The sequence below is a fragment of the Bos javanicus genome, chromosome 23 (assembly GCF_032452875.1).
Source record: "Bos javanicus breed banteng chromosome 23, ARS-OSU_banteng_1.0, whole genome shotgun sequence".
Lineage (NCBI taxonomy): Eukaryota > Metazoa > Chordata > Mammalia > Artiodactyla > Bovidae > Bos > Bos javanicus.
This window is the reverse complement of record NC_083890.1, coordinates 15,705,018-15,730,184: the sequence shown is the minus strand read 5'-3', so window position 1 is coordinate 15,730,184 and position 25,167 is coordinate 15,705,018. Positions and strand designations below refer to the sequence as shown.

At 40.9% G+C, this 25,167-nt stretch overlaps 1 protein-coding gene across 13 annotated transcripts in view; it reads left to right on the top strand.

Moving 5' to 3' along the window:
• USP49 (ubiquitin specific peptidase 49) overlaps positions 1 to 25,167 on the top strand; it is a 77,100-nt gene that overhangs the window by 8,954 nt on the left and 42,979 nt on the right. For 2 of the 13 annotated variants that reach the window (XM_061398158.1, XM_061398146.1), the window contains exons 1-2: positions 117 to 290; positions 10,320 to 10,503. The exons of 1 other annotated variant lie outside the window; for it this stretch is intronic. The gene's annotated coding sequence lies outside the window, so the exon portion shown is untranslated. 10 more of the 13 variants (XM_061398152.1, XM_061398156.1, XM_061398157.1 and 7 more) reach the window with 10 other exon arrangements.

Sequence of the window (25,167 nt, the reverse complement as noted above, 5' to 3'; positions counted from 1 at the left end):
GGGGCTCCGGCGGGTGGGCCAATGGGCGGGAAGGGGGCGGGGCCGCGTTCGGTTGTCTCGCGCCCTGGTGACAGCTCGCGCGTGCTGATGATGGCGGTAAATAGAGGGGGGTCGGGGGAGGGGGCGGAGGAGGTGGGGCGGCCGCAAAGGGGGTAGCTCCAGGGGGTGGGGGGACGGGAACCGGGGAGGACGCGACGGCCAGGGATCCCATTCGGAGACTCGGAGGCGGGGACAGGAGTCTCCGGCACGCTGGCCCTCCCCTTTAAAGAAGCAAAATCCTCACACACCGGGTGAGGGGCGACAAAGGCGGCGCGCGGCTAGCGGGCGGGAGGAGTGGCGGCAGGGGGCGGGACCGCGGCGCCGGCGGGCTGGGGGCGCCCGGGGCGGGGGCCCGCGGGAGCAGAGAGCCGGCTGTCCTGTCGCGCCGGCCCTTTATTTTGGCGGGGTGGGCGACCGCTGGGTTTGGGGTAAAAGCCTAGAGGGGAGAAGGGAGGGCAGGCTTGGGGGCGTTTCGGGGGAACGGATCTGAGAATGAGATGAAGAGGATTAAGGAGAGAAAGGGGTAGAAGGCAGGGAGAGAAGGAGTGAGGAAAAGCCAGCCAAGGAGGTGGGAAGGAGGCAAAGCCCAGGCTGGGTGATAAGGAATCCGGGCCGGGAATGAGGTTAGGAGGACCGAGCCCGGGAAGAGGGCTCCCCGGGTTAGGTGTGCGAGCTGGGCTCTGGAGGGGAAAGCTTGGTAGGGGATGGTAGTGGGGCGAGGGTTACAGGGGTAAGAGTTGGAAGTGGAAGGCAAGGAGGGGCAGAGCTGGGGGAGTAGTTGGGAGTAGAGGAGAGAGAGTGATTAAGAGCCAGACGTGACAAGGGTGTGAACTAGTGCAGAGCGAGATGAGCTGAACGACTAGGACCGGCGATGGGTGGAAACTGCGAGGTTCTGAGAAAGGTGTGGGTTAGTGGATGGGCAGTGGGTGTGAATTCTTGAAAGTGAGGAAGAGGGGAATTAAACACTGGACTAGTAACCAGGTGGAGTTAGGAATAAGTGCGGCCGATTTGGAAGGGTGAAAAGCAATGGACATGAGAGATGGGGCGTTTGTAGGACAATTCGGGGGCCAGAAAACCTAAAAGAAGAGAGTGAGGGTGTGAGAAGTGATGGCGGTCTGGGACAGGGTAACTGGGGAATTGTGTTAATCGCGGAGGTTCAGCCAGATCCAAGGTCCAGACTGAGGTAAAGAGACAAGGCTGAAAGCAAAGGGTGAGAGAAACAAGGAAGAGATGGACCCCAGGATTTAAAGGATGAGATGGGGAGTGAGGGAAGAGAACAGGGTTAAGGGAAGCTTGGGGAAGCCTGATGGATTTCAACCTGGGGGAGACTGCACAGGGGTGGGGATCAAGTGTGCAGTTGGGGGAGATGCTCCAGAAGGTCTGCATGGGTCAGGGCACAGACGCTGTAGTGAAGGATCAAGAGTAGGGAGCCTTTGGTGCAGAAGAGGAGGAGCCATGGTGAGTGAAAAGAGACCTAGAGATAGGGGCAAAAACTAAAAAGTAACAGTGGAGGTGGGGGTGCAGGAAAGGAATTCTTTGTTGAGAAGAGAACTGTTAGTGTATTGAAAGTGTGAGTCCTTTTGTCCATGAAAGTAGGAAATTCCAGAAACCTCTTTCTCTCTTCAAGGAATCTTGAATCTGCTTCCACCTTTCATGGTTTTTTAAATCGACTTTTCATGTCCACTTTGAAAAGATGAGACCCATTTTGATTTTGTTCTCGTATGAATGATGAAGTGTCACCTGGGTGCTGAGAAGCTCTGCCTTTTACTGGTGTTGTGATCATAGGAAACTGGGTTGTATTTCCAGTGTGGTTGTGCCTGTATGGTGTGACCGTGTTGTGCTGGAGCAGTGTGATACCTGACAAGCGCTAGGCAGTGCTTTCTCAGCAGCATTTTTATTTTCAGTGGCGAGCACCCTGTTGTTGAGATAAAGATGAAAATCTTTTTGTTTTGTTTAATCAACCAGATTTCTGCCTACTTGTTTTTGATGGCTGGAGAATATTTAAATCATTTCAGAGAAAGGCAAATAGCCAACCAGGGAAGTTTGCAGGGTAAGAGATTTAAATCAGGGTGCTGAGGGTTTTAGCTGCCTTTAGCTTTGTGTGTGACTTTTCATACTGTAGAAGAGAACTCACCCATTTGACAAAAATGGAATAAAGAAAGGGAGATTTAGAATAGTAGAGGCTTTTACAGTGGGATTTATCTTTCAGTTAAATAATAGGTTTATGAGTATTTTTATCATAACCTGTAAGATAATGCATGCTGGAGCCTTGGACAGCTCCACTGCCTCTCCTGTTTTGTAGTTGTGAATAAAAAAATTAATGTTTTTCTAGAATAAGTTTTTGATATTTAAGACACCCTGGGGAATTTAAAGGAAGATAAATTTGGGACAAAATTTAGGTTATTCTTAACCAAGTATTTTGTTTTGATGATTTTTAATCCTGAAGCTTTTACATTTAGCTAAGAATATGAACGATTATTACTTTGCATTTGATAGTACCAAAGGATAGCATATAATTTACTTAAGAAAAAACCACAAACTGTTCTTGAGACTCTTATATGAGGTTATTTCATTGGTGTACGTTCAGAAACACAAAGATAATTTTTCTTCAAAGTTGTGTAAATTTTGGATTGCCACTATTTTCTGGGTATTTGTATAAGTAGCAAATATCACCTTTATGGCATCTGTGATAGTTAGCAAAGATTAGATTTTGATTAGTGGACATCAGAAACATTGGTCATTAATGTAGGTGAGTAATGTAGAATATTAAATTAAGTTTCTGAGTTCAGCTGCTCTGTTCATGGATTCCAGATTCTGTGGAGCAGGTGTTCAAGGTGACTAGATTGGTTTAGCAGTTTGACAGGACTTTTTAAAATGACTATTCTTCCTGCTAAGTTTCAAGAGGATTAGTCTGAAATGTTAACTTTCAAACTGAAGAGTAACTTTGACGTGAGGCACCTGTTTCTATGAAACGTGTGTGTGTGTGTGTGTTCCCGGCCTTTCGAAATGTGTTTGGCAGTGCTAGTAGGTTGTATTCTGTGTGTGGTATTGCCATTTTTATATTATGATTGTTTTGTACTTGATACCTTAATATAAATTACTTTAGACTTGGTAGTGATAAAGAAGAAAGTATAAACTAAGGAAAGTCCATTTGGGCTGTAGCTGTTGTTTCTATATGCTACTGTGGTGTGTTAAATCTCCACTTCTCACCGTAAATGGTTATTTCTCAGTTGATATTTCTCTTTTAGTACAAATAATACTATTTGTCAGTAAGGAATTCAGTGATAAATTTAAGTTTTATTTCCATTTTTTCATCAAGCAGAATTCTACTCAGTTTATTTTGGCTACAATCTTATTTGCTAAGCCGAAAACTTTTAAGTTTATTTATTCAACCAGTAGGTTGTATATTATTAAATGTTTTTCTGGTTAATCGTAGATTCTTTGGATGGGAAGAGACCTTGAAAGGACCTCTAGTTTATCCTGCAACTTCAGTCAATATCCCACTTAAATCATCCCAGGTAGATAAAAATTTATCCTCTTTGTGTAAATCTTCAGGGGTAATGTGGCAACCTTTGTAGGTAATATTTTCCAGCATGTAATTATTTTCTCTAACAGGACAGTCTGTATTCTATCCAGAATACAGAACAAATGCAGAACGAAAATACAGTATTTGTGCTTGTTCTCTCTTGCCCCATTCTTGATACTACAGTAAGCAGATATTTATACTCGAAAATCAAGATGACCTTATTTCTTTGTAAACTCAGTAGCTCCCCATGTATAGTGCTTTTGTGTCAGACACTGTTGTAAGCTCTCTGCAGACTGTAACTCATTTACTCCTTCCAGTAGTCCTATGAGGGTGGCATCCTACTGTTCCCACTTTACATGTGATGAAATACAAGGTCCTTGAGATTAAATGACTTGCCCAAGGTTATATTCAGACATTTCTACAGCTACTTGTTTGGTAGTTGATAATCTTGCAGTACAGATTATACATTGTTTTTTTTAAATCAGGTAATAACTAAAGGATGGATTTAATCTTTTAGTTTATAAGGTAGGGTGAGGTGGGGATAGGGTTTGAACCTTGGCGTTTTATGGCCAGTCTACTTTAGTATTACCTCTGCTTGACTGTTGTGAAGTGATCCATCACCATGCTCTTCAGATTATTTTATCCCTAACCAGTCTTATTTGCCAGTCCTTAAATTAGCCCTGTGATTCTGTTACTAACCATTTCTCAGTCCCTCCTAGATGGGGAACTTGGGACAGACACCGTAAGGGCTGCGTTTGATGCAGAGATTGCATCAGGGTTCTTACGTTGTTGTGTATTTTTCCTTACAAAATTGTATTTTTAAAACAAAACAAATCCAAATCAATAAGATGCCTAACTGTATTTCAGATTGATTGTTGTCAACTTTTTTAGCGAGAAAGAGGCCCTTGGCTTTTCCTCAGTGGGCAACAGTCTCTCATCTACAGACCTCTATGGTATATAACAAGTCCACACAGGTTTGTAGATGAGAGATTGTTTGCCCACCGAGGAAAAAATGGAATTCAGGTTTCAGTGTGGATATCTATCCATAAACAAACTCGGTTCAGATTCTTGCTGACTTTCCCCCTGTATTCTCTTTGTATGTGCCCCTGCAGGCAACACGCTGAATGCAGTTATGCGTGCTTTCTGTTGCTGCTTAGTCACCAAGTTGTGTCCGACTCTGCGACCCCATGGACTGTAGCCCACCGGGCTTCTCTGTCTGTGGGATTTTGTAAGCAGAAATACTGGAGTGGGTTGCCATTTCCTACTCCAGTGCATGCTTTAACTTGCTTAAATAATTGATCCACTCTTTTGTTTGTTTGTTTGTTTGTTTAGAACAGTTTTAGATTCACAGTAAAATTGAAGGGAAAGTACAGAGATTTCCCTGCCCCTACACCTGCATAACCTCCCCCCATTATCAATATCCCTCACCAAAGTGGTTTCTTACAATTGACATTTTAAAAAATAAGTAATAATTTTTTATTATTAGTGTTTTCTAAGTACCCAGCATGAGTTAAGTATGTGAATTGTTTGAAACGCAAAACAACATTAGGAGAAGGCTTCTCTGTGGGGATTTTACTCAATTTTTTTTTTTTTTTTTGTGACTTTGGATTTTTTTACGGTTTTCAGATTTTATAGAAAAGTTGCAAAAATGATACAAGGAGTTTCTATATACCTTTCTTCAAATCCAGGAATTGTTTTATTTTGCCCCATTTTACCATTTTCTCTCACTTGTGCAGTTTTTTATTTTACATTGGGGTTAGCCGATTAACAAACAGTGTTGTGATAGTTTCAGGTGAACAGCGAAGGGACTCAGCCACACATATCCTCACCTGTGTATTTTTAAAGAAGTAAGTTTGAAAGAAAAATGGATATGAAGGCCTTAATCTTAAAAAGAAAAGGGAAGAATGGTTTCAGTATATCAGCAAGTTGGTATGTGTTTGATTTCTGTTAAGCATGTGAAGCAAAAGAATCTCAAGATTGGACTTTGAGTGGATTTTGCGGTTTCATGGTTTGTTGTCCTCATGCTATTTTCAAAAACACTCCTCATCAGCAAAAGCTGTCCTGGTCTGCCCTTTTGTAGGGGCCTCCTTAGTACATTGGACGGTATGCTCACACAAAGTGGTCCTCAGCATGTGCCAACTCTGGGTAATGTGTGGGTGATTACTGCGTAAAAACAGGAGCCACAGCACCGTCCAACACCTTGACTGAAACGTGTTTAAGTGAAGTACATATTTTACCTAAAGACCCTTCTGTTGCTTCGAGAAACTGGAAAAGATCTAAGTGTAAAATAGACTGCCTGAGAAACATTGCTTGCAATTAATACAAGTAGGTTTGCCTTATGGTGAAGAGATGAATATAAATATCTTAACATTCTACTACCTCCCCCCAAATAAACCTAAATCTGGGGAGTCTTTTCAATTGTTGTGATATGAAGGGATTTCACTGACCCTCTCCCCATTGCCACCGTCCAGCTCATCCTTCATCTTTATGAAAATGGTAGCTTGTCCATTTGATAAAGGCATGACCTACAGAATGAGGCCTGTCTGATTTCAGCTGAAAGGATTATGAACTGAATTCTAACCAAGATGAAATATAGCACTTGTAGCCAGCCCCCACCTCCTGCCCCCGTTAAGTGATCATCAAAGCTATAAAATATAGCTCTTATTAAAGCTGGTGATAATAATGAAAAACACTTTGCTTTTACAAGGATGAGAAAATTACAAATTATTGGAAAAGCTTTCTTTCCAGTCATGTGTTATTGTTTCTGAGTCATGGGCAGTTTTAAAGACTATACTACTGTTCCTTTGCCATTTACATGTTAATAGAAGTCTGAAAAGTAAGACACTCTTCTGAAATTTCCAGGGTTGTTTTTATTATGTGTCAAGTTGTAAACAGCATTCTGTGACAGGTATTTTCTCTCTTTGTCTCCTATTGAGCTAATTAGTAATTTACACTCTAGTAACATCTCTTTCAGCCTCGCATTTTCAGCGTGTGAAAATGCCTGCTATTCTGCGCCTTCCATGCAGCCCGGGTTGGCAAATGATGGGGGGCAGATGTTGGTTAGCACATCAGAAGGATCACGGATAAAATTTATTTCTGTGTTGTGTTTTTATAAACATACAGGCTTTTTGTATCTGCCCGTGCCCTGCCATGCTGCCCCTGCCCCTCCCCCATTCAGATAGAAACGTTGTGACTTAAGAGTCCAGAGCTACTGCCCTTGCTTCAACTTTGGATTGTTTTCTATTCTGTCTCCCACCCTCGCCCCCACCCCACCCCACCCCCACGCTGTAGGATTTAGGGGGGATTAGCAGGGCAGTCTGGCATAGTTTAGAGCCCAGGAAGCTGGTCTTCACTGCTCCCTCCCTTGGACAGAATACAGAGCTCCTTGTCATTGTCTCTAGGAGCCAGCAGTGCCTCTCTTGCCGGGCAACTTGTGTGAGGGGTGGGAGGACAGCATGCTTTTATATGACACTTGATTCTCTGCAAAGCAAAGACAGGCCCTACCTTTTCATCAGCATTTTCAAAGTGCAGCCGCTAGTGAGCAGAAGACCATTTAGAGCTTGGCTTTAGCACTCTGTCACATTGGTGTTCCGCTCTCTCCTGGCCCCATGCTCTCTCTTTCAGTCTCTGACATGGGACTCTGACATCGATGAGTAGTGTCTGTCTTGTGTTCACTCGGATAGACCGTGTGATGTGAGCATGGTAATGCAGCAGGAGCTTTTGACTTTGAAATAAAAGTCTTAAGAATCAATTTGTTCTGTGAGGAATAGAAATTTAAATTGAGAATTAAAGGAAGGGTGGAGAGGGGTTTACTGATGTATTGGTTTTGAGCCAGAACCTTTCTAGAATGCTTGATAATTTGTGGTACTTATTTTTGCAGTCAGGAATCATCATTTATCAGAATAATAAGGTCACAATCCCTGTTAGAGCTAATTAGAGTCTCCCTGACAAAAATTGTTACCTGGAGGTAACCACAAAGAAAATCAGGTAAGAAAATGTGTGAGTAGCTCAGTTCAGCCATCATTGCTAATAGCATTATAATCATAGATGTCTAGCTTTCAACAGTGAATCAGTATTCATGAACAGAGGACATCTCGTTTATGTTAGCATTCACTGAGTATGTGGGGCTATGCTAGTGTTTTGAATGTTTCTATGGTTGGCCATTGCTAACATTTACTTTCTTTACTCTCCTTTTTCTGTGTTCTAGTATAACCACCTGTATCCATTGTCTTATTTATATTAGATGTTCATGGCGAGATATTGATTACACTTTGGTGCTTTCACATCTAAAAGAGGTCAAAGGTCAGATTAATAAACAACATATGAAAAAATAAAATATCAAAGTGGTTTGATCATATGGGTATTGTGAGTTAAAAGTAAGAAAATGAATGTATAACTATGGAATTGAATATATTCTTTTAAAAGAAACATTTCTACAATATATGGCATAGTGTGAAGAACTGATAACTGTTTCAAGTGAAAGGTAAATAAGTGTGCCTTAGTGAAGAGATCGGAGAAGGCAATGGCACCCCAGTCCAGTACTCTTGCCTGGAAAATCCCATGGTCGGAGGAGCCTGGTGGGCTGCAGTCCATGGGGTCGCTAAGAGTCAGACACGACTGAGAGACTTCACTTTCACTTTTCACTTTCATGCATTGGAGAAGGAAATGGCAACCCACTCCAGTGTTCTTGCCTGGAGAATCCCAGGGATGGGGGAGCCCATCCTAAGTGACTCAGCAGCAGCAGCAGCAGTGAAGAGATCAAACTCATTTGTGGTGGCATCACTGTCTATTCCCAAAATGGTTAAACATTAACGTTGTTCCCTGTTAATATACTTCTTGAATTCTTTTTTCTTCATAGGCCATTCAGCTTTGCCTACAACTAACAAGTTCAAAACGTATTTAAGCTATAAATTCTAATTCTATTCTTTTAAATAAATATAACATAAAACACAATTACCACTTTTTTAACCTGTTAGATTAAGAGATTAAACAAGTTGATGTGGCCAGTAGTAGATGAGGATGTGGGGAAATTGGAAATCTCACTTTTGATGGGAATGTAAGTTTCTTTGAAGATAAATTTGTCAGCGTCTGCTGAACTTTTTTAAATTGGAGTATTTCACACGGAGAAGGCAATGGCACCCCACTCCAGTACTCTTGCCTGGAGAATCCCATGGACGGAGGAGCCTGGTAGGCTGAGGGTCAGACACGACTGAGCGACTTCACTTTCACTTTTCACTTTCACGCACTGGAGAAGGAAATGGCAACCCACTCCAGTGTTCTTGCCTGGAGAATCCCAGGGATGGGGGAGCCTGGTGGGCTGCCGTCTATGGGGTCGCACAGAGTCGGACATGACTGAAGCGACTTAGCAGCAGCTGCACAACGTAGTGTGAGTTTCCACTGTGCAGCAAAGGGAGTCAGCCGTACGTGTACCTCCACTGCAATGTGCGTTCTTAGTCATGTCCAACTCTTTGCAACCCTGTGGACTGTACACCTCCAGGCTCCTCTGTCCATGGGATTTTCCAGGCAAGAATACCGTAGTGGGTTGCCATTTCCTTCTTCAGGGGATCTTCCCAACCTGGGGACTGAACCCATGTCTCTTACATCTCCTGTACTGGCAGGCGGGTTCTTTACCAACTGAGCCACCAGGGAAGCCCTGTTGGAATTTTAAATGTGCGTATCCTGTGACCTAGAGATTTTACTTCTAGAAATTTGTCCTATAAATATATTTATACACTTTCCTGGAAAAATGAGTATAAAGTTTTTCTTTATAGCATTGTTTGTCCCTGCAAGAAGAGTGATGTCCATCAGCTAGGGACTGGCTAAATAATGTATAGGGAGTCCATACAATGTAATACCATTTAAGCTATTAAGGAATACAGTGAATCTCTTATTGCTGTTGTAGAAAGATGTCCATTTTTAAGTTTTTTTTTTTTAAGTCACAATATAGGACAATATAGAATATTCATATTTTTGTAAGATGTTAAGAAGTGCTATTGAGGTGTTGCTGTTTAGGAGGGAAGGTGTTCACTTTTTTTCACTTCCCTGGTGGCTCAGTGGTAAAGAATCCACCTGCCAGGGCAGGAGACGCAGGTTTAATCCCCGAGTAGGGAAGATTGCCTGGAGAAGGAAATGACAACCCACTTTAGTATTCTTGCCTAGGAGATCCCATGGACAGAGGAGCCTGGCGGGCTACAGTCCATAGAGGTCGCAAAAGAGTCAGACATGACTTAGAGACTAAACAACAACAAATTGACATTTTCTTCTATGTGCTTCTGTAGTGCTTGCTTTTTATAAGCAGGTGAAGAAGGGGTTAATTCAGAGCATTTTCATGAAGGAAATTTCCATGGTAGTAAGGGAGGAGTGAGAGGCTGGTCAGAGAACTGCTCTGTTCATAAGAGATAGATGAGGTATGTCAGTCAAGCTTTTAAGTAAGAAATAAGGACTGGATGGCAGGAAGAGGAGATGTGGTGGAAGTCGAGAACATTTGGTGGAGATTTGAAAGGCAGTGATAAAGAGCTTGCATTTGATTTGAAAAACAATCTATGGAGATGAGGATAGTACCTAGTCCTATTGAGTTGTTGTCGGGATTGAAGTAAATACTGCATATAAAATATTTATTTTAACTAATTAATTGTTATCTTTGGCTGTGCTGGGTCTTTGTTACTGCACGGGCTTTCTCTAGTTGCAGCGAGCAGCGGCCACTCTCCAGTTGTGGTGTACATGCTTCTTATTACAGTGGCTTCTCTTGTTGCAGAGCACGGGTTCTAGAACATGAGGACTCAGTAGCTATGGCACACGGGCTTAACTGCCCCGCAGGATGTGGAATCTTCCCAGACCAGGGATCGAACCTGTGTCCCCAGCATTGGTAGTTGGATTCTTAACCACTGAACCACCAGGGACGTCCTGTATAAAGTACTTAAAACAGTGACTGACACCTAGTAAGTGCTCAATGTTGGCTATTACTATTGAATGAAAATACCTCATCTTTTGTAAGCCTGGATAAATTTATGTGTTGTATGGTGCTAATTCTGCTAATCCCATTGACAGACATGTAGTTCGGATTTTCCCAGTAGTATTGGTGGTTGGCCTGGCCATTCCTGTTCTTCACCTTTGGTCCTCCCACCTGCTAACACTTAGATGAAAATCTGAAATCTGAAATTCTAGAGCTTTAGACATATGATGTGCTACAAGTTGCTCTTGGGTTTGTTTACCAGTATTATCATGTATACTGCCTAACATTTGGGGCCTGTAAAAAGATGGGAACAGATAATTTGGGGAGAAAAACATCATTTTCTATGCCCATGGGATGTGGAATAGGAATGTCAGTTTGCACCAAAAGCGTTAATCAGTTTTTGTTAGCAGTGCAATGTAATGAGCGTATTAGCTACAACACCTTCCTTGGCAGCCAGCAGTCCTCTTGTGAAATCTTTTAGGAAACAGGAATCTGGTGAGAAGTATTCCTGAGCAATTGAAGTATCTTTGAGGGGTGATGGGGAGTGGGAATTACAAAGAACAAATAAAGTAGAAAAAAATTCTCTACCAAAAAGAAATTGTTTCACCACTGAGAGCCATGAGAAAAGATGTTCTACCTGTGGGCTAAGGATGTGACAGTGTAGTTTTTTAGGGCTGTAAAGCAAATTCTTTTTGCATTTTGATTTTTCACTGAAGTTTGTCACTTAAAGAACTTCAAGGTATATTTCTATTTCGTGAAAAATATTTATAAAACTTTTAAGAAGGGTGGATTTCTCATTTTATACTGTATATTGTAATGTAAGTTATTTTCCACTTCCAGTTAAAATGTATCTTAAAACAGTTATCTTTTTGAGGTTTAAAAAAGTCAGCAGAAATAACAAGAAAAGTTTATATTTAAGCACAGCACTTCATACTTAAGAGGTGTTCAGTAAGTTTTTATTGAATAAATTAATACACACATGAATGAATAATATTATTCTGAATTTGGACTTCATACTCTGTGATTTGGGCACAGCCTAGCATTGCTGTATAAAGGCCTTCTGTTCAGCTCCCGTTTCCATGCCCATGTTCCTCTCCCCACAAACACCCTCTCTGATGTGTTTGATACAGGTCCTTGATTCTATATACATCTTTATAAAATACTTAGTGGTTTTTTTGTTTGTGTATCTTTAATTCTGAAATTGTTCATCATACTACACTGCCGTAGAACTTGGCTAGTGAATTCTCCTGGTAAAAATGCTGTAGATGTTACTCTAGTCTTGACTTTTTTTGTTAGCACCGTTTTAAGATCTGTGTGTGTTGGGCTGTACATTTAGTAATTGCTCCTCCCTGCAGCATAGTGTTCGGTGGTGTGCATCGTTTCCATAGTGATAGATGCCTGGGCTACCGCAAACCGTGCTACCAATAAACAATCTTGTCCATGTCCATTATGGACACATTTGAGAACTTCAGGATATAGACTCAGGAGTGGTGTTGTGGCATGCATATTGTCAGGCTGCTGAATGGTTGTATCACTCTACACCTCACAGACACTGTGTTCCCAACCTCCCCAACGTGTGGTATTGTCCACATTTCTAATTTTTGCCATTTAATAATGTCTCATTTTAATTTGTATTTTCTAATTACTAGTAAATTTGTGCATTTCTTCATATTCTAATTAGCTGTTTCCTTTCTGTGAAATGAGCATGAAGGATTGAACATAGTATTTTATTAATGTTTTTAAGCTGGAGGAACTTTTGGTTACACATTGTATTTTGCAAGATGTTAATATATTTTCTCAGACTTCAAAAAGGGAAGAGTGTCATCCTTATGCAGAATCTTATTGTTTTTCTTCCTGATTCCAAGAGATGATGAAACAAACCTTTTTCTAAGTATTCAATTTGAAAAGCCATAAAGTATGCTACAATTAAAGCATCTTACTAATCTGTTCTCATTGTCTTCATGTATGCTGAACACTGAGAGCAAGTGCTTTTGCCAGAACAGATTTGGTGGAAAAGTGCTTCATTGTGTTAGTTAAAGAAAATCTCCCCTGGTCAGAAATCAGTGGATGATTATCAAAAAAAATTAGATCCAGCTGCTTCTCCCTGTTTACAATCTCCCTAGGTGTCAGAAAGCTGAGTTAATAGCAGGAAGCATCATCTCTTTGCCTGGAAAATTCCCTGGACAGAGGAGCCTGGCAGGCTATAGTCCATGGTGCTTAGTTGCTCTGACTCTTTGCGACCCCATGGACTGTAGCCTCCGCCAGGCTCCTCCGTCCATGGGATTCTCCAGGCAAGAGTACCGGAGTGAGTTGCCATGCCCTTCTCCAGGATCGAACCCAGGTCTCCCACACTGCAGGCAGATTCTTTGCCAGCTGAACTACCAGGGAGGCCCTGAGTCAGACACAACTGAGTACATTACACATCGCCTCTAACTTGCCTGTCTCTGAAGAGCTCAACACTTGATTGAGAAGTACTTCTTAGCGCTCATTGAATATAAGCTGCTGCTGCTGCTGCTGCTGCTAAGTCACTTCAGTTGTGTCCGACTCTGTGTAATCCCATAGACTGCAGCCCAGCAGGCTCCCCCGTCCCTGGGATTCTCCAGGCAAGAACACTGGAATGGGTTGCCATTTCCTTCTCCAATGTATGAAAGCAAAAAGTGAAAGTGAAGTCTCTCAGTTGTGTTGGACTCTTAGCGACCCCATGGACTGCAGCCCACCAGGCTCCTCCGTCCATGGGATTTTCCATGCAAGAGTACTGGAGTGGGGTGCCATTGCCTTCTCCGTGAATATAAGCAGATAATATTTAAAAAATAACAAATACCATATTATACTTCTCATTTTTCTATGAAAGGGTATAGAAAATATGTATGTTTTCTTAGTTACTTCAGTCATGTCTGACCCTTTTCGACCCTATGCACTACCAGGCTCCTCTGTCCATGGGATCGCCGACCCGATGGACATGCGTTTGAACAAGCTCGGGAGTTGGTGATGGTCATGGAAGCCTGGCGTGCAGCAGTGCATGGGGTCACACTCCACTGAACTGAACCGAGGCAAGGATAGTGGAGTGGGTTGTTCTGCCGTCCTCTGGGGGTCTTCCTAACCCAGGGATCAAACCTGAGTCTCATGTCTCCTGCATTGGCAAGGCAAGTTCTTAACCACTAGCACCATGTGGGAAGCCCAATAGAAAGTATGAACGTTTCGATTTTTAAAGTGGTGTGGATGGAGAAAAGCATATTTCCTAATTGAGATGCCACTTCTCAGGGTCTTAGAGAAAGTTAAGCAGCAATTTCAGGTTTGCACGTGAATCTTATTCCTATTCATTTCAGGTCTCAGAAAAGAAGGAATGACTCTGATTCAAAATGCTCTTTCCTTGTTCAAACAGGTTCCCAGTATTTGTGCTTTCCTTTCTGAGGAAGCAGTACAGTTTTTAAGTGTTTTCATTTCTGACCAAGATGTGATGCAATCAAATCGTTATGTTGACTTTGGTTTAGCATCTGCCTGACTGAGTGGAAAAGGAATTTTAATTTGTGATGTGATTGACAAAGCCATAAACCGTGAACTTTTCCCAATAATACCATAATATGATAAAAAAAATTTCTCCTTGTTCTGTTTTTCCTGATTTTTGTGGTTATGCCTCTTAAGTTTATCAGCAAAACATTATTTCCTGCTCTTAATATTTTCAGACTAAGCTACACTGTATGCTAAGATGTAGTTTTTCAAGGGCTTTGATTTTGTTCTGCCTTGAAGATTACTGTTTTTCTTTCATTATTTTTTCACTCAGAAATCTTATTTGGAAAATTAGATTTTTAGATGTGATTTTAAAATACTCTTTTTAACCTTTTCAAGAATCTTTTAAAATTTCATATTTATCAGTGCTAAGTATGAATAGAGCATAAAAAGTATCCTACCTGCTTTTCTTCTCCCCAACATTCTGCCTCTCCAGAGACCTCCATTTTCTGCTCTTCCAGCTGTTCTTTTGGAATTTAATGCCATTTTTTCCTAAACAGTAGCCTTTGTTGTTCAGTCACTAAGACGTGTCCGATTCTTTGTGGCCTCATGAACTGCAGCACACTAGGCTTTCCTGTCCTTCCCCATCTCCTGAAGTTTGCTCAGACACATATCCATTGAGTCGATGATGCTATCTAACCATCTTATCCTCTGCTGCTCCCTTCTTTTCCTGCCCTCAATCTTTCCCAGCATCAAAGTCTTTTCCAGTGAGTTGGCTCCTCTCATCAGGTGGCCAAAATATTAGGCTGCTATGTTTAAAAATCTGTATGGGTTTTCTGTAGATCAGAACAGTTCTCATCCTGGGATCTACCTTCTGAAGAGTGTAGGTATTTTCTTCACTTCCTATGTTGGAACTCCCTGTTTCCTGGACCCCATATCTTCCCCCTTCATTGTTTATACCTCAATTAAGCAATTCTTCCAGAAGGTTCCTAAGAAAAGGGTGCATGGGATGTAAATCTGCATGTATGAAAATGTCTTCATTTTCTCTCACACTTGATTTATAGTTTATCTAGTTCTAGAATTCTAGATTGGAGGATATTTTCTCTGAATTTAAGAAGCATTGTTGTGTTGATTTCTAGCTTCTATTATTGCTATGAGAAACCCTGTGGTATTCTGATTCTTGATTTTTTTCCCCCTCCTTGGTTACTTTGAGGATCTGATTTTTGTCCCTGATATTCTGAAATATTATGATAATCTGTCACCGAGGGCTTGTTTTCTCTGTTGTGCTGGGTATACCGAGAGCCATTTCAATTTAGAAATAAGGATTTTTTTCAGTTCTGGGAGATTTTCTTTAATTCTTAAGTTCTATCCAAATACCCTCTTCCCCCTCCCCTCTGCTGCCCCTAGTTCTCTTATTCTTTCTCTCTGAAACTGTTACTATTATTTGTGTGTGGAACTTAGAGACTGATGAGTCCTTTAATTTTACCATCTTATGTATTTCTCATTTTATTTTTTGGTCTCTGTTTTACTTTCTGGGAAGTGTCTTGAACTTCATCTTCAGATTCTTCTAATTAGTTTTATATGTTCTTTGTCATATTTTTAATTTTCAAGATTTTTTTTTCTGAATGTTGCTTTTTAATAGTCTTATATTTTTGTTTCATGGATGGAATAGCTCTTCTCTATATTACAGTTTTAAAAGTTTTCTGCAGCCTCCAATACATCTCTGTTTTCCTTAAAGTACCTTACTTTATCATTTGTTTTGGTCTTTATTTTAGGGAATTTCCTTAAATGTATGGTCTTGGCTGTCTTACTCATATTCCAGAATAAGATGCTGAAAAACTGAAAACTGAATTTGCCTGAGTTGGGGCTTCTAAAAGTTAACTGGTGGTCTTCATTATGACGTGACTAACCTAGAACCCTTTGTGTGTGTGTGTGTGTGTGTGTTTGGGGGTGTGTGTGTGTGTTTGGGGGTGTATGTGTATGTGTTGGGGGTGTGTGTGTGTGTGTGTGTTTGTGTGGGAGGGGGGAGCGGGTCATCTCTAGCAATCCGTGTTTATAGGTGTTTTCTTTTCTCTTAGCCAGGTTTTTCCCCAAACAGAATGCTTCAATCATTGGCCTACATTCCTGCCTACAACATTTGGGGAACTGAGTGGGAAAAGAGCTGGGGATATCTGCCTTCAGGATCTCAGTCTTCTTTTGATCCCCGTCTTTTTAGACTGGTAGGCCTGCGTCTCGTTGTGCCTAGGTCCAGAGGCTCTTTATTTTGCAGAGTAAATTCCCTTGCTCTGACCGGTGGCTGCTTGGAGTCAGGGTGGGAACCTTTGGGTAGAACTTTCACCTTATTTTCCTTTATGAAGCCCTGCCTGATGTCCCCACTTTCAGATCATTCTGAGCTTTTCTGGAATATAAAGCAAGTTCACTTTGCTCTGGGCTTCCTCTTAGGATGCTCTTAGTTTTGGTTTCTTTGCTGTGCTACATCAAGTAACTTACCAATCTTCTTTTCAGCTTCCAAAAACTTTGTTATGGTCATTTCCTTTCCTAGTCTTTGTCCTTAGCAATTTTATGTTTTTAATGCCATTTTAGTGGAGTTTGGGAGGTAAATAAAGGTGTTCAATGCATTGTGTTTCATTGAAGATCCAAATTTCTTTCTTTGATGCCCTGTTTCAACATAAAACTTAATAGGCTTATGGTTTATAGCCATTGCAAAATTTTGCTACAGTAACAGAATTGTACAGGATATAAATTCATTTGGTCTTTTGCTACCCTAATGCATTAATGCCTAACCTATAGCTTGCTATGAGAGCGTGTATGCTTGCTTGGTTGCTTCAGTCGTGTGTAACTCTGTGACCCCAGGGGCTATAGCCCTCCAGGCTCCTCTGTCTATAGGATTTTCCCGGCAGGAATACTGGAGTGAGTTGCCATGCCCACCTCCAGAGGCTCTTCCTGACCCAGGGATCTAACCCATATCTCCTGCATTGCAGGTGGATTCTTCACCACTGAGCCACCAGGGAAGCCTTGCTATGAAGAATGACATCTAAATGACTTCAGGAAGTTTGAGGATAATATAATAGAAATTTAGGTCATAAAGTAACTTAAACATTCCTTTTACAGATATGGAAACTGTGACCCTGAGAACAGAGGTGGCTTACCTATGTTCATTCATCCATCTAGAGCTAGAATTGAGTCTCTTCTCCAGTGTTCTTTTTTAATATATTTATTTACATACTAATTTATTTGGCTGCACCGGGTCTTAGTTCTGGCATTTAGGATCTTCAGACTTCATTGTGATGTGTGGGATCTAGTTCCTTGACCAAGGATCGAACCAAGGCATGCTGCATTGGGGGCATGGAGTCTTAGCCACTGGACCAGCAGGGAAGTCCCTTTGGTGTTCTTTTTCTTGCCAATGTGGTTCTGTCTTTTCATTAACGTAGCTGTAAATAGGTGCTCTTTACCATGGTTTATGTCACCCAAATGTCCTGTTAATTTAGTGTCAGCTTTAAGTTGCAGTCATGGACTTTTTTTTTTCCTCTTAAAGTTTGGGGTCTAGTTTTATTGGGGTGAACTTTAAAACTCAAGAAAATTTCTATCTCACTCCTAAAGTTGTTTCTGTTTTGAGGAATTTATATTGACCATTGAAAAGTTTTCTTTTTTCTTCCTACTGTTCCCTTCTCAGTGGCCTCCAAAAGTTCTTTGTGGGGGAGGGCAGAAACTCTTTCCTGATTGTAATTGTAGCAGATAAAACTATTTAGAACAAATTAGTACACCTGTTGCCATGTTTCAGTAATGGGAAAAGGAAACATGTTGTTAAAATGTCAAGTTTATTTGGAGAAATCCTAGAATGGTTTCTTTACCGAATTTTCAAAATGCAGTTCTCAGTTCTCTTCCAGGACCCCTTCTGCATGTTATCCCACAATAGAACTCTTCTGTCTTATTTTCCTTTCCCTCCTGTATTTTGTACTTTGTACAGTTTGCCCCAGAACACCACCAAATGCATTATTTGTTGACTAGGATTCTTTGGTGGTTTTCATTTCTATGTAGAATTCTTGGGGTCAGAAACCCTACTTTATACTTTTGAATAAGTTCACTTCTACATATATTTAGGAGTGCCTTCATTGAGGTGTTGGGTTCCTCTGTAGGTGCCAGCATCTTGGGGTCCATGTTAGGTCTTTGACAGATGCTGATGGTTGGTATAAAATACTCACCTTTTCTCCAGTCACTGTTACAACCTGATTGAAAGAATGGTCTTGCCCGTTCCTTCATGTCATGTTGTGCTGTGCTGTGCTATGTTGCTTCAGTTTTGTCCGACTGTTTGCAACCCCGTGGGCTGTAGCCCGCTAGGCTCCTCTGTCCATGGGATTCTCCAGGCAAGAATACTGGAGTGGGTTGCCATTTCCTCCTCCAGGGGATCATCCTGACCCAGGGATCAAACCCATGGCTTGAACCCACGTCTCTTATGTTTCCTGCATTGGCAGGTGAGTTCTTTACCCACTAGTGCCATCTAAGAAGTTATGTGTCACATTGGTGAATAGCAGTAATAGCTGGGAGTAGAGCAGGGACAGCCTGTTGCTAGAAACTAAGGAGTCGAATGTTTCCTCCACTGGAAAGTGACCACATCGAACTAAAAGCCCTCTGAGCGTCCTCACAACCTCCAGATATCAGGATCATAAAGAGGTGCTCCCAGTGAATCAATGACACCCTTTAAAACAAATGACCCACAAAGAAAAACGATGTCTCTTAGGATTGAGTGGAATCGGGTGAACACTGTTCCATGACTGAGCTAAGCTGTTACGTTCATAATCTGAGGTAACCTAGAACACTTAGAATGATAAAGCATTGTTTTCTTGTTTCTTCTTTCCCTCTCATCCTCTTCTAAAGTTAAATAATGCTCTTTCATTATTATGCTTTGGAAATATATTAACTTTTACTTTTTTTCAATTTTTTAAAAATTGTGAAACATGAAATACATTTAAAACATAGGTGTGTTTTATTAAAGACTAATAAAACAAAAGCTGGGGTAACATCCTACAAGTGTAAAATTCCCTTTGTGATTGTTCCTTATGCCCTACCCCAGGTTAACCAGTATCCTATTACCAAGAAAGTTAGGAGTTTGATTCTCTTTATTATGTTTAAAGTTTCTACATTTGAAAAATAGCTCAGTAATGAAAGGCCTTCAGTGTTTTTACAGGTATATTTTATTTTTTACATGAGGTATTACTAGAGAAATAACAGGTAACATTTATGGATCACTTAGCCTCTTGCCATTGATTTTCCTGGACTATGTACACATTGGAACTCCCCAATAATTGTATGAGATAGATGAGAAAATTGAGTCTTGGAGCTAGGAACTGGGTCCCACTGGGATTCTAATCTGGCCAGTCTGACTCCTAAATCTGCTCTCTTAACCACTACACCTAATCAAGGTATTGTCTTATAATTTGATGCAATTTTATATTTTTAACATCTGCGTCTATGTCTTTTGTGTCTTTGAATACTCTAACCAGAACATAGGGTAGCCATCAAGTTCTGTGCTGTTTCTGCTAAAACAAAGGAGTTGGAAAGCTCTGTAGGCTTCAGATCTTATCCCAGTATCTTAACTTCTCATTGCTTGATGCAGATATACAGTCCATCAGTTTATCTAAACCATACTATATCTTTATATTGTCCCTTTCAGAGCACTTCTAAAATGTTTGTTTTATAATTTTTTATGGGAATTTTCCGGGAAAACCCATAATCGCACTTATGTTTGTAGTGTAGTGAATAGTGATAGTTTGAGAACAAAGATCATGGCATCTGGTCCCATCACATCATGGCAAATAGATGGGGAAACAATGAAAGCAATGACAGACTTTATTTTCTGGGCTCCAAAATCACTGCAGATGGTGACTGCAGCCATGAAATTAAAAGATGCTTGCTCCTTGGAAGAAAAGTTATGACCAACCTAGACAGCATATTAAAAAGCAGAGATATTACTTTGCCAGCAAAGGTCCATCTAGTCAAAGCTTTGGTTTTTCCAGTACTCATGTATGGATGTGAGAGTTGTACTATAAAGAAAGCTGAGCACCGAAGAATTGATGCTTTTGAACTGTGGTGTTGGAGAAGACTCTTGAGAGTCCCTTGGACTGCAAGGAGATCCAACCAGTCCATCCTAAAGGAAATCAGTCCTGAATATTAATTGAAAGGAATAATGTTGAAGCTGAAACTCCAATACTTTGACTACCTGATTCGAAGAACTGACTCATTTGAAAAGACCCTGATGGTGGGAAAGATTGAAGGCAGGAGGAGAAGGGGACAACAGAGGATGAAATGGTTGGATGGCATCACCGACTCAATGGACATGAGTTTGAGTAAGCTCCGGGAGTTGGTGATGGACAGGGAAGCCTGGAGTACTGCAGTCCATGGGGTCACAGAGTTGGACATGACTGTGTGACTGAACTGAACTGAAACTTTTAAAAGAAGAGCTTTGATTATACAGAGTATTTTTTTAATATGATATTTCAAAGTTCTTCTAAAAATATTTCATATCTGTAAGACACAAGTAACTTTTGGCACTTGTTTAGATGTGATCACTAAGAGATAGCTTCTTTATAAAACAGTTATTGACTCTACTTAGTGAATTAATGTTTCCTTTGCAGTATTTTCTCTGAAAACAGCTAGCTGTAGTGACAGGTCTTTATGTTTAAATTTTAAAATTAGATACCATTTCTACAGAAGGAGTGCAGATTTACAGCTCAGTAACTCCTTGAACAAGCCATGTGAAGTGCCTTAGAATATTGGTATCTGCCAACCAAGTTTTACCATGGTGCAAAATTTCACCTAAACCTCCTGTTCTTTGCCACTCATGTGGAATTACTGGCAACTTTAAGCAATTATATCGGGCCTGTGCTTAGTAGCTTAGTCATGTCTGACTCTTTGCGACCCCATGGACTATAGCCCGCCAGGCTCCTCAGGGTGTCCATGGGAATTCTCCAGACAAGAATACTGGAGTGGGTTGCCGTGCCCTCCTCCAGGGGGTTTTCCCAACTCAGGGATCGAACCCAGGTCTCCTGCATTGTAGGCGGATTTTTTACCGTCTGAGCCACCAGGGAAGCCCAAGAATACTGAAGTGGCTAGCCTATCCCTTCTCCCGGGGAACTTCCCAACCCAGGAATCAAACCGGGGTCTCCTGCATTGCAGGCAAATTCTTTAACAACTGAGCTTCCCTGCGAAGCGCTGCTCTTTTCTTGCTATAAGATATTGGACTAGTCATCTAATCACCAATTTGAGTATCCATTTCTCATCTGTAAAATGCCGCTGACACCTACCTCATTGTGAGAATTAACTAAGCAAATAATGTGATCCCCCCAACGCACACACACAGCATGGTATCTAGTAAAAGTATGATTTTTATAAGTGTTCTCTTCCCATTTTACAGTGCTGTTCAATGCTGACAAAATTGTATAGTATTTATAAAATGTGCTTGGTAATGACCAAACTAATGCTTTAAAAATGGCTTCTATGGATGCTGGCTGTCTGAACTCTACCAATTAATAATATCTGTCCTATGTGGGGATTATAAAAGACCAGGATTATATTTAAGCACAGTGATGAAATAGCAACTCCGTAAGGTGTCTTTTGTGGCTGGCGCTGCTGCTCTACAAACTACGTGGGATTTGGTATTGCTTTTGTTGGCATATATGTATCTTACATAATTGAAGATGCATATTATGCTGTTGATTTTAGGTCATTTTATTTTTTGGTGAAAAGGATTTCCCAATCTGGCTAAGGTTGTATGTTCTTTATTTCTTATTAAACAGTTAATTAAGACCAGCATGTCATTTAACTAAAATGAAGACCCAGATACCAAATACATTTTAAAATTCTTGAGCTCTGCATGAGTGACCAAACTCTTTTATCCTAGCATGCCCCCAAGTCCCTGGAACATTTGAATGTCTGTGCCTCCTCTCACCAGAGTAGTGATCTAGAGCCTCTGCTTTCCTTGGTGGGAGGGGAAGAGAAGCCCACCACGGGCAGCTCTCATCAGTTTGCAGTGCGCTTGCACACGCAGTTTCCTATTGGATCTTCACAGCAGTCAAAGGAGCAGAGCTGATATTATATCCATTAACAAGTGCGGACATGGGGGCCCAAGGCATTCGCGAGTTGCCCAAGCTCACATTGCTAATAAGTGGATAACATGAGGCTTAACCCCAAGTCGTCTGATTCTAAATCTAAGGCTTTCTCACTCTCCCATGTTCTTATTCCCATTATAAATTAACAGACCCATTTAGTGTCTTATCAGATACGGATATCAATCAATAAGGCAGGTGGATTTCTAAAACTTTTTTGATTCTAACCACCACACAGGCATTTAGGGAAGAAAAATTTTAATGTGGGGCTTGCTTATCTTTCAGTCTGAAACTCTGGATTTCTTGTACATTGTATTGATCCCAAATTGTTTTTATTTAAGAAGGGTAAAACACCATGAAATGTTTTATTCTAACACAAAAATGTATCCATGGAAAAATGATAAAATTTGCAGTGGTGAATACCATGTGAAATTTTAATTGAAAGTATGAATACTTTATTAATGTTAAAAAGGTATTGCCAAGACTTCCCTGGTGGTCCAGTGATGGGACTTTGCTTTCCAATGCCAGGGGTGCAGGTTCCATCTATGGTCAGGGTTCTAGGATCCCACATGCCTTGTGGCCAGTGGACCAAAACAAAGAATGGAAACAATGCTTTAACAAATTGAATAGGGACTTTGAAAATGGTCCACATTTTTTAAAAAATCTTAAAAAAAAAGTACTGTGTTGTTCTTAAATTTTATATGAGGTCTCTTTATTTAGTTGTAGGTGCATGTAAAACTTTTCCTTACCTAGTTATGTGAGTTTCCTCTGCCTTTGTATCTTCAAGCCTTTTGGCCTCTCTTTATAATTGGATGTGACTGAACATTGATGATTTAAAATGTATTTATGACATTATGACTTAAAAATATATATCATTCATAGACTTTTTACCCAATTACAGAGAAAACATTGAACTCAGGTTCTGAGCCATTGGTTCTGTGGCTCAGACATGAGAATACATTTTCATTCCAAAGCAGTCAGCATTGATGTAGCTTTCTGGATTATCATACCTTCTTTGTACTCTCAGGGTTGTCTTGAGGCATCTCAGACACGTGAGTGGAAGCATTTGAAAACCATAACAATATGTTACATGCTTGCATTCATGCATGAGTCTTCTGATTAATTGTATGCTTGAGACTTTTTGTCATAAGACATTTTGCTACATGAGCTCATAAGTTGGAATAGACCAAAAATGGAATAGACCAGGAAAACACTTAAATCCAGCAAAGTCTTACAGATAAGGAGTGAGTGGGTGGTGGGAAATCAGCCACCATGGAAATAGCAGATGAACATTTTTTCTCAGTTTAATAACCAGTCTCCTAATTGTTTCATCAGCATTTATTGAGCACCTAGTGAGCACTAGGACACCACTGATGTTCACAATTAGTAAAATAAGATGCTGCTGCTGTCTTCCAGGAGCTTGCAGGGGAGGACAGTTACAGGCAAGAGACAACATAGGTTAATAAATATAAAACTATGAAATATGTAATAAAATGTAAAACTGTATTTTAATGATGTATAAATTATATACAGTTTAGATTAATTTAATAACTAAAATATAGATCTGTTCTACTTGGTAAACCATCAGAACATTCCCTACATTAATACTGCTGCTGCTGCTAAGTCTCTTCAGTCGTGTCCGACTCTGTGCGACCCCATAGACAGCAGCCCACCAGGCTCCGCTGTCCCTAGAGAGCTCTTAAGGAAAGCACCTTGCTGCTGCCACCTTGATGTCAGTCCCTGGTAGCCAGTATTTCTTAAGAGTAGAAACCTGGGTTTGAATCCTAGCTCTGCCACTTTTTAAACTGTTGAACTAATTTGTATCTCGGTTTCTTTCTTTAAAAATTTTTTCATTGTATTTCTATTATTTATTTATTTATTTTTGGTTATGCTGGGTCTTCATTGCTGTGCATGGGCTTTCTCTAGTTGCAGCGCACAGGCTTCTCCTTGCCGTGGCTTCTTTTGTTGCAGAGCATGGGCTCTAGGGCTTGCAGGCTTCAGTAGTTGCGGCACATGGGCTTAGTAGTTGCAGTTCCTGGGGGCTCAGGCACAGGCTCAGTAGTTGTGGTGCACGGGCTTAGTGGCCCCATGGCATATGGAATCTTCCCAGACCAGGGATTGAACCCATGCCCTCTGCATTGGCAGGCAGATTCTTAACCACTGGACCACCAAGGAAGTTCTGAATCTCAGTTTCAATGTCTGTGAAATGGGAATAAAGATAATACCTACCTCACAGTTACTGTGAGGACTGACTGAGTTAATATTGGGTTGGTCAGAAAGCTCACTTGGGTTTTTATTGTTTGGCAGGATAAAAGTAAATTGAGTAAAGTTCTCAAGAAAGAATTTTCTCCTCAACCCCTGAAAATTACTGTAAATGTAGCAAGATAAAGGAAGGAAACTAAACTTTTGTTAATCATCAGCTCTGTGGTAGGCTGGGCTTCCCAGGTGGCGCAGTGGTAAAGAATCCGTCTGTCAATGCAGGAGATGTGGGTTCAGATCTCTGGGTTGGGAGGATCCCCTGAAGAAGGAAATGGCAACCCACTCCGGTATTCTTGCCTGGAGAATCCCATGGACAGAGGAGCCTGGTAGACTGCAGTCCATGGGGTCGCAAAGAGTCGGACTCGACTTAGCGACTAAATGACAACAATGCGCCAGGCAGCTTACTAGGATTTTACCTGCATTTTTGTTTAATCCTTACGCCAGTGCTCTGACATAGATGAGGAAACAGGCTTAGAGAAATTAGATTGCTTGCGTGAGGTCTGGCATGGCCACCATGATGATAACTGGGCTCTGTTACTCTACGTCCTATACTCTTATTGCCTTGCACATGCCACAAAGCCTGAGAGTTCAGCAAGTTTCACTTATAATAGGTACAGTTGGAATTTGCTTGTTTGGGACTTTATCACTAATAACTATTTAAAGGGATGTCTTCTACATTTTTAGTTTGGTCCTATTACAGTGATTTGTTCTATATATCTGAATTTCCACCACCCCCCATTCAAAACTATATTACAGTAGTATAAACAACATAAATGGGACCTAGATGGAAAATATTTGAATGAGGGTAGTCTTATTAATCGGAGAAGGCAATGGCACCCCAC